This window comes from Orcinus orca, chromosome 13 (genome assembly GCF_937001465.1).
Source record: "Orcinus orca chromosome 13, mOrcOrc1.1, whole genome shotgun sequence".
NCBI lineage: Eukaryota > Metazoa > Chordata > Mammalia > Artiodactyla > Delphinidae > Orcinus > Orcinus orca.
The window spans coordinates 76,724,829-76,738,003 of NC_064571.1; the positions used below are offsets into that span (position 1 = coordinate 76,724,829).

At 54.3% G+C, this 13,175-nt stretch overlaps 1 long non-coding RNA gene across 1 annotated transcript; it reads left to right on the top strand.

Moving 5' to 3' along the window:
• Positions 1-4,256: 4,256 nt before the first annotated feature.
• On the top strand, positions 4,257-12,930 carry LOC117203243 (uncharacterized). Its single transcript, XR_004485933.2, has 2 exons — positions 4,257-4,500; positions 10,381-12,930. It is a non-coding gene; the product is annotated as an uncharacterized LOC117203243 (long non-coding RNA).
• The last annotated feature ends 245 nt before the right edge of the window (positions 12,931-13,175 follow it).

A 13,175-nucleotide genomic window follows, 5' to 3' on the forward strand; every position in this document is an offset into this window, starting at 1 on the left:
AGAGTTCAAGGAATAAATGAGTGATCTGGATCCCCTCCCGCAAGTAGCCCAGGGAGGAAGTGAAGACAGCCCTTCTCCAGTTGGGCACGTCAGATGCTCTGCAGGTGCTGTTTTCAGAACCCCCTCCCTGTGCTCTCTCTCCCTCTGGCTCTTTGTAGGTTCAGGTGTCCCTGCCTGAGACAAGCGCCGCTCCCTCCCCTGCACCAGCTTACAATCTGTTAAATCTCAACTTGGCCATGGCTTCCCCAGGAAGCCTGCCCTGCACATGCGCACACACACTCTGGGTAGGTGCCTCTTCCAGGAGCGCCACAGCAGTGGTCCTGGCATTTACAGAAATGCTTATCACGTTGCATTTTAAATGCCCATTTCTCACCACCATGCCCCCATATTGGAGCCCCCAGGGCTGGGACCATGTCAGATTCTGTTTTGGTTTTATTCCCACTTCCTGGTCTCCGTTTGTTCATTTATTCAACAGCAATGTATTGAATACCCACGAGTGTGCCAGGCACTTTTCCAGATGCAGGAGCTATGGCAGCAACAGTGATAGAGAAATTTCCTGCCCTCCTGGAGCTTCTATCTTAGTGGGGGAGAGAAAACAAGTAAAAAAATACTCAAAACAGATAATTTCAGTGACAGTAAGTGTTATAAACAGAACAAATCAGGGCTTCCCTGGTGGCGCAGTGGTTGAGAGTCCGCCTGCCGATGCAGGGGACGCGGGTTCGTGTCCTGGTCCGGGAAGATCCCACATGCCGCGCATGGCCGCTGAGCCTGCGCGTTCGGAGCCTATGCTCCGCAACAGGAGAGACCACAACAGTGAGAGGCTCGCGTACCACAAAAAAAAAAAAAAAGAACAAATCAGGGTGATGCCGCGAGAGAGCCCGGAGCGGTCAGAGAGTGCTGCTTTAAGGAGGTGGTGCTTGTGCTGAGACAGGCGAAATCTGGGGGGAGAATATTCTAAGGAGGGGAAGAGCTGCAGAGCTCCCCGTAAGGTGGAATGATGTCCTGCTCCCTGAGTTTGAACAATAGGCTGATGGCTGATGTAGAGAAGGGGTGGTGAGAGAGGCCGGGAGGGGCCCTATTTTGTACAGAACTACAGGCCACGGTAAGGAATCCAGATTTTATTCCAGTAACCACAGGGAAGTGACATGATCTCATTTACTCTAAAAATCACTCTGGCTGTGATGGTAGGCTAGATTGTAGGGGACAAGAGGATTGGGAGACCCCAACAGCCATGTGGGTGAGACTGCGGCAGTAATGGAGATGGAGCAGAAAAGAGGGATCGGGATGTATTGAGATGAGTTCACAGGACTTTGGGATGATGGTGAGAGGCCATATTCAGCCACGTGGCTGTAGGCACAGACGAGGCAGAGAGTTAAGATACATGGCCTTTGGGTAACCCAGGGCTGGGGCCTGAGCAAGAGGATGAAATGTCCCGATGCCCCTGACGACCTTGGCCGCCGTCAGCCGAGAGCTCTGTCCCACCACTGCCAGCCCCTGGCGTGTTCAGCGCTCAAGGAACACCAGCCCCTTCGTTGTCTGGGGGGACAACCTGGGGATGGGCTAGAAGGGTAAGGTCGTTGTATCGAATGCTCACCTCTGCTCACCCAACCCTCTTCACTCCCCCCCAGCACAGCCTAGAGTAACCACTCCCACGTGGAGGACCTGGGAACACAAAGATAACACGGGGTGGGGCTAGGCCCTGGCCCCCAATGTGCTTGGAAGACAAACAGCCCGGCCACAGAGAGCTTCTCAGAGGAATTCTATTGGGGCGCGTGCGTGTCTCCTTCCTTGTCAGGCACCCTCCCGCCTCTGGAGAAAGGGCTACTCATCCCTCACGTTAGTCATAAATCCCTGTGCAGACCATGGGGCCTTTCCACAGCTTTCCCACCCACCCTGGGCCAGAGCCTAGCACAGAGCCTGGGTCAGAAAGATGCTTCGTAGTTTCTGATTGAATAAATGAATGAGTGGACACATCAGGGCAACCATCCGTCAAGGGATGAAAACCCTCGCTCAGACCTGGCTAGACTGACCAGCCCCTCCGTCATTGCCTCCCGGCAGCGCAGCCGGGGTGATCAAAAGCGGCTCTGGCAGAGCCGGAAGGTCTCCCGGTACAAGGGAAGTTTTTCCTGGAAGGGCAGGGAGGGCAGACAGTGTCCTCGGGGACTGAGGAGAGAACGCAGGCCCTTTCCTTCCTTGAGCCTGGTACAAAGGGCCTGGTGTTAATTCAGTTCTGGACACTGTGGTGGGCACCAGCTTGACCACCTTCTCTCATGACCTCCTGGTCATGACCCCTCGATGGCCAGAGTAGCCTCCGGAACCCTGGCCTCTGCTCCTCGCCAGCAGTGGTGAGGCTCTCGACCTCAGACTAGGACCCCCCTAGCAGAACGGCCACCTCAGCGACTGCAGCATCAGAGGTCAGCCAGTCAGGGGTCATGCCGAGAAGGCATTGCTGCTTCCAGCCAGGCTCACGGCCTGGTTTGGGCTGAAGGCTGTACCGATGAAGACCTGGCCCTGGGGGCCCGGGCCTGCAGGCAGATGGGCCCTCACACCTGTCCACTGGATTCTGCATCTGTTCCCACCTCTCCTTTGCCTCCAGGATCCTCCTGAATGCCCTGGTCAGCTAGACGAGGAATGGAAACCATAGCTGGATTTCTGGAAGAATTTGGAGATGCCAGCCTCAGGGAATACTTGCTGAGCCTTCCTGAAGGGGTTCTCAATCTGGCCAGGAGCCAGAAGAAAGAATAAGGCCACGTGGGCTGAGGGTCCAGAAGCAGTACAGCTGGGGGCACCCACACCTGGCCCCAGGCCCCCGCTGAGGGGCTAACCAAGCCCTGCTGCGCAGGTGCAGGCCCAGCTGGCAGGCTGCTGGCCAGAGAGGGGTCTAAGTGCCAGGGACCCCTGAGAGGGCCGTTGGTCTGGCTGGGAAGGAGCCGCCCTACAGGAGACGGTGAGGGTGACCCCACCCCAAATGTGAGGGCTGGAGAGGAGCTTGCCCCTGCCTAGCAGGGCCCAGGTCCAAGGAAGTACCACCCGTGAGGAGGCTTTGAGAGGAGTTTCCAGGACAAGCGAGGTGAGTTATTGGTATCAGTGTCCTGGGGGCGCTGTAACGAAGCACCACAGCCTGGGGGACTTGAACAACAAAAATTTATTTTCTCACAGTGCTGGAGGCTGGAAGCTCAAGATCAAGGTGTCAGGAGGGGTGGTTTCCTTGAGGCCTCTCTCTTTGGCCACCTTCTCACTGCATCCTTACATGGCCTTTCCTGGTGTCTCTTCCTCTTCTTCCTTTTTTTTTTTTGCGGTACGTGGGCCTCTCACTGTTGTGGCCTCTCCCGCTGCGGAGCACAGGCTCCGGACGCGCAGGCTCAGCGGCCATGGCTCATGGGCCCACCCTCTCCGCGGCATGTGGGATCTTCCCGGACCGGGGCACGAACCCGCGTCCCCTGCATCGGCAGGCGGACTCTCAACCACTGTGCCACCAAGGAAGTCCTCTCCCTCTTATAAGGGCACCAGTCAGATTGTATTAGGGTCGGCCTCATTTCACCTTAATCACCTCTTCAAAGACCCTATCTCCAAAAACAGTCACATTCTGAGGAACTGGGGGTTAGGCCTTCAACATACCCATTTTAGGAGACACAGTTTAGTCCCTAACAGCGACTATGGTCCCTGACTGTGCATGTTATAGGGAAACGCACTGCTGGACCCAGATAATAACAATGCCAACAGCAGGAGGGACAGTTCCTCCCGTGTGTGTGTGTGTGTGTGTGTGTGTGTGTGTGTGTGTCTGCATGTGTGTCTGTGTGTGTACTCACACATGCATATGTACACAGCAGCCCGCTATTCACTCAACAGGTCTGCTTCCCTTGGCTCACTTGATATTCCCCAGAGCCTCAAAGAAGGACAGGCATTATAGGCCCATTTTACAGATGAGCTGAAGGAAGTTGTCCAGGTCACACAGCAGACGAGGGGCAGCCCTAGAACCTCTATCCAGGCCGCCTTGGTGTCTGGGGTGTTCCCTGCCCCATTCTTTCCAGTAAGGTCGTGTCCCAGGATCTCACCCCTCACCTCTGGAAGAACGCCCACCAGTCAGCTGCGAGTTCTCCACCTATGGGATGTAGGTGGCAATCTGCTGCCTGGACACGAAGTGATACATGAGGCGCCCAGTTTTCTGGCTAATTGCGTGTCTTATCTCCCTGACTCACTTGATTTTTAGGCTCTGACAAGCTCAATGATTTGCCAGGATCTGACAGGTCCTTGGACCCAGAGGGCAGGGCTCTGTCCCCATGGGGCCCACCTCCCCCGGAGGCCCTGTGCAGGCTTCTGGACCTGAGCTGGCCCAGAACATCCGGCCTCGGCTGCACCCTGAAGAGCCTCTGGCCCTGCTCTCCGGGGGCCTTTGCCCCTCCCGTGCCAGTGAACCTTGTGCTGCTGGGGCCCCACCTCTCGGTTGAGAGGAGCTCAGCTTCCCAGGAGCCTCCTGAGGAGGAATGGCAGCTGTGGCAGGTAAGGGGGAGGGCATGGACGGATGCCAGGAGGCCAGAATGCCCAGTCTCCAGGACGCCAGCCAGTTTCTATGGAGGCCATGGAAGCTCTTCTTTGTTGTTGTTTTTTTAATTTTTATAAATTTTTAACATCTTTATTGGAGTATAATTGCTTTACAATGGTGTGTTAATTTCTGCTTTATAACAAAGTGAATCAGCTATATGTATACATATATCCCCATATCTCCTCCCTCTTGCGTCTCCCTCCCACCCTCCCTATCCCACCCCTCTAGGTGGTCACAAAGCACCGAGCTGATCTCCCTGTGCTATGCGGATGCTTCCCACTAGCTATCTATTTTACATTTGGTAGTGTATATATGTCCATGCCACTCTCTCACTTCGTCCCAGCTTACCCTTCCCCCTCCCCATATCCTCAAGTCCATTCTCTAGTAGGTCTGCGTCTTTATTCCCGTCCTGCCCCAGGTTCTTCATGACCATTTTTTTTTAGATTCCATATATATATGTTAGCATACAGTATTTGTTTTTCTCTTTCTGACTTACTTCACTCTGTATGACAGACTCTAGGTCCATCCACCTCACTACAAATAACTCAATTTTGTTACTTTTTATGGCTGAGTAATATTCCATTGTATATATGTGCCACATCTTCTTTATCCATTCGTCTGTCGATGGGCATTTAGGTTGCTTCCATGTCCTGGCTATTGTAAATAGAGCTGCAATGAACATTGTGGTACATGACTCTTTTTGAATTATGGTTTTCTCAGGGTATATGCCCAGTAGTGGGATTGCTGGGTTGTATGGTAGTTCTATTCTTTAAGGAACCTCCATACTGTTCTCCATAGTGGCTGTATCAACTTACATTCCCACCAACAGTGCACGAGGGTTCCCTGTGCTCCACACCCTCTCCAGCATTTAATGTTTGTAGATTTTCTGATGATGGCCATTGGAAGCTCTTCTTTGAAGTGGCTCTGCCTGGTCCCACCTGGTCAGAGAGCCTTGACCAGCCGTCCTTACCCCACCGGCCAAGGCCTTGGTGGGGTTTCCTGTTGGAAAGCTTCATCTAGACACTTCCAAGGAGCTCAGGCTCTCCTGTGTGTGCTTCCATGGCCATGGTGGATGGGAGGCCAGAGGGCAAGTCCTTCCTTGACCTGGCCGTGGTGGGTAAGGGGTCCCTGGGGGGAGGACTGGGGCCCGGAGAGCTGCTCATCTTTGACTGTCAGGTTCTTCCAGCCAAGCAACAACTTAAGGGCCTGGAGCAGGGGCCCTAGAGAGTGTCCTCTGGCAACTTGGGGTCTGATCATGCCAGCCGGTCAATGACCATACGGGCACAGCCCCCATGGCAGCCAGAATGGCTGAGGCTACCTGCAATCTCTCCTCCTAATCAGCCCCAGGGATTAAGGCTCCTCCTAGCACAGACCAGGACTTAGTGACCAAGGACTGCACACTGCCAGCTGGATGGCCCCCTCAGGACCACTCTATCTAGTCCTCTCACTGACAGAGAACTCACTGTCTCCTGTCAGCTCCCGGGGCTCTGCAGGGTTTGCGTGGACGGCCGCTGTGCCCTAAGGCAACCACAGCGTCCTGACATTCGAGCAGAAGTGCAACCGTTGAATGAATAAACAAATTCAGGTCCTCAGGTAGTTTAAGTACACCCCACCCCACAACCAGAGGCCATGTTCAAGGACTTGGGATTCAGTTCATCGCTGCTGGTGTCGGGGGGACACCTCTCTATTTCCACCAGGAGCCCAGGGGTTTGCCCGGATGGGAAGATACTGCAAGTCTGTCCTGGGCCCACGGCTGTGAGCGTGGGACCTCTCAGGACATAGAGAGGCATTGATTGCCTGGGCCCCGTCAGCAGGTACCTGAAACCGCCTGGTTCCCCCCAGGCCAGACCCTGAGGCTCTCCGGGCTCTGAGCTGGGGCGGCAGGGAAAGGCGCTGCCTGGGGCCTGGCCCAGCTCCAGGGGGAGCGGCGTGGGAACGTGGCCTTTAGCCCCAGCTGGGCCCCGCGTGGGGGGAGCTGGGTGTGCGGCGGGAGCCATCCAGGGCCCAATGCCAGGGTGGCCTCTGAAGGACATTTCTGGGCCAGCCAGGCCTCCAGTCGTCCACAGCAGCCACTTCTCCTGTCATGTGTCCCTCTCTACCGGGGCTTCCAGGACTCTGTCCCTCGTCCCCATGAGTGGACACGGGCTGTGCCACCACCCCTCCCAGGGGCCACTCCTGGCCCACCTGGAGAAGCGCCGGCTGCTGAAGTGGAGCAAGGCCTGCGAAGGACGGGAGGTCGGAGAGCCCTGGGTCCAACAGGCCCATCGTCTCCTCCCTCCCGCTCTTTGGGAGAAGGAAGTTTCCCGTGTTTTGACCCCTCGGGGACTGTGACCGTGGGGCGGGAGTCCTGGGCTGGGTGCTCGCGTCTAAGGGCTGCGAGCGGCAGCCCCGGCCGGGGGCAGCAGCAGCAAGTGGGCCTGTTCTGCCGGAAATTCTTGGTCTGGCCTCTCCAGAGCCCAAGGCCAGCAGGAAACCTGCCTTTCCTGTCCAGCGCTCCTAGCCCTTGTCAGGCACCCTGGGTGAGGGCAGGGCACTCTCTCCAGTCCTCACACAAAGCTCTGTTGGGTTGGGCTCCCAGCAAACACAGGTCTGGCCCCTTCAGGCCAGCTTGCGTTTTCCTTCTTCTCTCCTGTCTGGGGCAAGGAAAAGTAGTTGATAGTCTTGGGTTCAGATCCCTGTTTTGGCCCTTCCTGATTGGGGCCCGGCGCAAAGCCGTTTCTTATTTCCTCTTCACTGAACCAGATTTCCTTAGGGAAACCGCCGCCCTCCATGGCAGGTGCTCTCAGTGGGCTGAGGGAGGCCTGCCCTATGAGCCAGGCAGCCTGGGGGTCCAGAGACCCATCCAAGCTCGCACTGGAAATTTTGCTGACTGTGCAGGATCCTCCACACTCTGGCAGGGACTTGGTCAACCTGTCCTCAGTGTCCTGCCCTCTCAGGGGTCCAGGACAATAATGCCAGCTCATCACGTCTCCCGTGTGCCGAGGGCTGAGGACTTCATGACTAAGATCTCAAATCCTCCCAACAACAGGCAGATAGGTTTTTTTTTTTGCGGTACGCGGGCCTCTCACTGTTGTGGCCTCTCCCGTTGTGGAACACAGGCTCCGGACGCGCAGGCTCAGCGGCCATGGCTCACGGGCCCAGCCGCTCCGCGGCATGTGGGATCTTCCTGGACGGGGGCACGACCCCGTGTCCCCTGCATCGGCAGGCGGACTCTCAACCACTGCGCCACCAGGGAAGCCCCCAGATGGGTATTATTATCCACAGTCACAGAGGAGGAAACTGAGGCTCAGAGAAGTTGAGTGACTTTCCTGAGGTCACACAGCTAGTAAGTGGCCTATCAGGGACTTGAACCTCAAGTCCATGCACCTTCTACCGAAAGTACTTCTTGTGGGGGAAGGGGAAGACGAGGAACCATCTCAGGGGCAGTCATGGGGAGGGGCCTTCCCCTGGGTAATGGCTAAGCTGTCAAAACAGGCAGCAGCACCCCAGCCTTGTGGAGTCATCTTCAGAAATCCCTTTATCTTTGGAACTTTAGCATCTAAGACCTGACTTCCCTCCACAACAGCATGAGCTGGACCCCATGGTGGGCAAGCCCATCCCCAGACCAGCCCCAGCCTGCCAGCCTGCCTGCCACTCTTACTGTCCTCCCCGCGCCCAGACCCACTGGTTCCGGTGGGGACCGAGGATGAAACGGGAGGCTCCAGACTGGGTTATTCCACGGACTCGCTACCTGCCAAGGCCTAGCATAGGTCAGAAATACTTCACGGCTTCTCCTGAGGACTTTGCAAACATACACATCTGGATTCGTGTAGTGACTCCAACATTTACTGGTATGACACGATGAGAAATCTGGTTAACATCTCTGAGCCTTGGTGGTCTCACCTGTAAAATGGTTATGGCAAGGAGTTAATACTGAGAATAGGGCACTGGTGTCGTGCTTGGCACATAGTAGGGGCTCAAAAAACGGTGACGATTGTTATGACATTTCTCTAGATCTGCAGAATCTGGGTGGTGTCATTTACCTATAGGACTTTAGGAAACTTCCGGATTTCATTGCTGCTCTGTATTGAGAATTCCCAGGTGAGGAGCTGAGATCAGGGGCAATTCACTCACTAAGGGAACCCCCTGTGGGATCAGGAAGGCCCACAGTGGGATGAGCTTCTGCAGGGGCAAGAGAGGCAACCCAGAGGCAGTGACATCACATCCCAGGCCAGTAGAGCAGCCCACCTACCCGAGGGACTTGAGCCTCCTTGGCCCCTCTGCTCACTTGCAGCCTCACTCGTGGCCCCCATGAGCAGAAAGTCCTCACAGGAGTGTGAGCCTCAAGGGTGCGATGACGGCACGCTCTGCCCTGCGGCCCTTCTGGAAGGCCAGCCCTACCACTCACTGCTCAGGCCGGAAGGGGCAGGGCCTGGGACAACATCAGGTTGGTCTGCATGGGAGGGCCACAGATGCTGTGCTTAGGAGGCCGTGCTTCCCGCAGCAGGGCCAGGGAGCTGGAGGGGAGAGACCAGAAGGAAGCCAGCAGCGGGCTGGGTCAAGCCACGGGGAAAGGGGTGGGACTGGCCGGGGTAGCGGTCTTTCCACCATCTTGTGCTCCACATCTTAGGAGCCGCCCCTCAGCAGGGCCTGCCACAGCGGGTCGAGGATGGATACTGAGCACGCCTGGAGGCTGAACAAAGGTCCCCTGGGAGCCAGGCCCCAGCACCCGTGCTCTCCAGCGGGAAAGCTCTCAACTGCTTTGACTGGGTTTCCAGAGCTCCCAGGCTTGGGACTGAGACCTCAGAAAGGGGCTGGGGGAGGATGGAGGACATTTCCTGGGGCTCTGGCTGACTCAGGAACTTCAAAATCTCAATCACCTCCAGCATTTGTCTTCATAAAAAGAAGCTAGTAGGGCTTCCCCGGTGGCGCAGTGGTTGAGAGTCCGCCTGCCGATGCAGGGGACACGGGTTCGTGCCCCGGTCCGGGAAGATCCCACATGCCGCAGAGCAGCTAGGCCCGTGAGCCATGGCCACTGAACCTGCACGTCCGGAGCCTGTGCTCTGCAGCAGGAGGGGCCACAACAGTGAGAGGCCCGCGTACCGCAAAAAAATACCCCCAAAAAACAAAGAAACAAAAGAAGCTGGTAAGGGGCGGATTTAAGACGTGTCTTCTGGGACAAGGTCTAGGACCTGCCAGGTTTCCAGCAAACGGACTCGTACAGAAGGTGACCAGGCCATCTCACTCACATGCCCCCTCAGCCTTGCTGGTTACAGCATGGCTGCAAATTGCATGTTATTAGCACAGTCCGGATGGTGAAGTCACTGCAGCCCTAATCCTATTTATTTCAACGACAGCTTTGGCAGAGCAGTAAGTCTTGCTGCCAACCATGTCTCTTGTGGCTGGTTCCCTGAAGGAGCTCTCATCAGACGTGACTACAGGGAGGGGTCCTTGTTAGAGCTTCAATTTGCCACTCATCACATTTTTCCTTCAAATGGAAAGTTCTTCCAGGAAAGCCTGCCTCGTGGCACACTAATTTTCAAAGACGGCCTTCGCGGTATATCCTACGTTACGTACTCCTCTTGACACTCCTCCCATGAGTAGTGGTCTCTGTGCCCTCTCCTTGAACCTGGGTGGGACTTTGTGACTGCCTTGACGAGTAGACGTCACCGCAGATGTGACACGTATGTGACTTCTGAAGCTAGGTCAGAAGAACGCCATGGGCCTGCCGCTTTATTTTCTAGGGACTCCTGCTGTTGGGATCCAGCCGCCATGCTGTGAGGAAGCCCAGGCCACATGGAAAGGCTGTGTGTAGGTGTTCTGGTCCTATACTAACCACCAGCCTCTGCTCCCACTAGGTCCCAGCCAACCAGCAGCATCAACCACCATGCATGTGAGTGAGGAGACTTTCCAGATGACTCTAGGCCCAGCCAACATCTGACGGCAGCTACATGGAGGACCCTGATGAGAACCACCTGGCTGAGCCTGGCCAACCCTGAGAAGTGCAAGAGAGAATAATAAAGTGATTAGCATTGTTTCCAGCCACTACGAGTTGAGGCCATGGTTACACAGTGATGGATCAGCAGAACACCCAGGGGCAATGAGGATGGTCTTGGGCTTCTCTGCTATTGAAAGATGGAAGTGCTGCCTCCTCCCAAACTTTCCTTCTCAGGTTCTGAAAATGTAACATCTGGGTGGTTGAATCTCTCGAAGCAGGATTTGATAGTGGGAACTCCAGTTTTCAGAAGTGGGAAGACTGCTCTCTTACGTTCCCAAGGAAGTTCTTCTCTCGAACGTTTCTACTGAGAGAGGTAGTTATGACGTCGTGGAAAGATCATGAGTTAAATGTCAGGTAGACCCAGTGTCTTAGTCTGCTCGGGATCCCATATAAAAGTACCAGAGATTGAGTGGCTTATTAACAACAAACATTTATTTCTCACCGTTCTGGAGGCTGGGAAGTCCAAGACCATGTCCCTGGCAGATGTGTTGCCTGGTGACGGCCCGCCTCTGGTTCACAGCCAGTGCCTTCTATTTGTAATCTCACATGGTGGAAGGGACAGGTTTCATCAGGGCACTAACCCTGTCACAAGGCTCTGTCCTCATGACCTAATGATTTCCCTGAGACTCCATTTCCTAATACCCTACCCTGGGGGGACGTAAACATCCAGACCATGGCACCCAGGTGCAAGTTTCAATTCTGCACCTCCCGGCACTCTTGTCCTAGAGTCAGTCCCTTTACTTCTCTGTGTTTCAGGAGCCTCCGCTACAAAATGGGAAAGCTCATACCTACCCTAGTGGATTGGCATGACAATCCGAGATTCTTTAAACCAGTCTCACCCTACAAAAAGGATGTGAGGCAGATTCTGGGGATGGTCTATGTAAATTGCCTTGTGTGAGCGATAACAAATGATGTTCGTCAAATGCTTCCTGTCAGGAAAAATGGTAAGCGCTTTGCTCATGTTAACTTTTTTGATAGTCACAATAACGTCGTGAGTTAAGTATCACTATTATCTGCGTTTTACGGATGGGGGAAACCAAGGCACAGAGAGATTACGTAACTCTCCCACACAGTAGGTAGCAGAGCTGGAATTTGAACCCAGGAAGTTTGACCCTAGAGCTGACTAGACCACACTGTCTCTCGGTAAATGGTTAACTCTGGGTTAGAGGTGCTGATGGCATAAGTGTCCAGCCCATCGTCTTCCTGAAGAACCCGTCTGAAGAGATCCAGTGCTTGAACCAAAGTGATATCAATGGTGAGATGCCCAGCGCTGGGGTGTGCTAATAGGGAAGACACGGTGTGGGTGAAAGTCACGCCCGGTGGCCCTGGGCTGCTGGGGTTGGTGGGGTGACAGACCAGGAGAGAAGGGAACAGCTGAGGAAGAGGACATTTTCAGTATCAGGACAGAAACATCCATCTGGAGCCCTCGCCGGGCAGTCAGGGTGCCGTGAAGGTGGGGAAGAGGGGGCGGAGTCATCCTGGAGAGACTGAGGAAGTGAGGCTGGTGGACGTGTCAAGGACACCTGACATTGAGACTGGCCCTTTTACTTAGGCCGTGGGACCCTCAGTGAGTCACCTGCCCTCATCTCTAAAGTGTTGATAAATTTTGCAGCTCCCAAATGAGAGCATGTGTACAAAATGTTCAGGAAACTGGAAATGGAAGCTACCACTTGGTATTCTAGTTAGCAAAAGGTGTCTTCTTTTAAGCTTCCTAAAATAAATTTTATCTGTTTTGGAGGACAACTAACTTAAAATGAATAAGGTGCTTCCTTAACTTCTTTTTTTTTTTTTTAAACTTCTTAAACGAGTCATTTGAATATCATTTAACTTTTCTTCGTGACTCAAGTTTAATCATTATGAACACCGTTTCCATATTGAGCTGCACAGTGATGCCGGGCTTAGAGGGTGCGTCCTGTCTGGGTGTGGCTCTGGGCCCCTGCCGGATGGCCCTGGGCTGCTGGGCTTTTGGAGTTCTGCTGATAGCCCTGGATAGGTCATCAGCCTCATCCCTTACTATGGCCATCAGCTGTCACCTCTCCGTGCTGTCAGAATGTCGGCCCAAAGCCGGTTAATGACACTTTGACTTGTGCTCCTAATCTGTTGTGATTTACAAACCAGATGCCCACATTTATTACAAATGTTCATAAAAGCAGGGATTCCTAAGTGCAGGGTACCGAGGGGTTCAACTCAGGGTAAAGTGTGTGGGCATTAGCGCACGGGAGTTGATGACGTCAATCTTGACTATTCTGAGACACTTGATGCTCCCTTTGTGAATTTCAACGGCTCCAGATGCTCCAGGTCAGCGAGGTGTTACTGTAGCTAGTGACCTGTCAGTGATTCTCTTTGATTTAGTTCTCTATTATTATTATTATTTTTTAAAATATAGAACTCTTTCTCTTCCTTCCTGCAATTGGTGTTTGTTGTGATTTACAAAAACTTCAGGGCCACCACTACTCCTTCAGTCCCGCAGCCTCAGTCCATGCCTCCCTCCCCAACCTTGACCCAGCCTCCTTAGGTTATACCTGGCAAGGTCTTCTAAGTGCCCCTCTATGCCCAGCACCCAGCCAGGCACTCAGTGGGAGTGTTGGAGCAGCTTGAGCCATGGCCTGCCTTCCAGGAGCTCTCTGTCTGGCTGAGGAACCAAGGTCCACACAC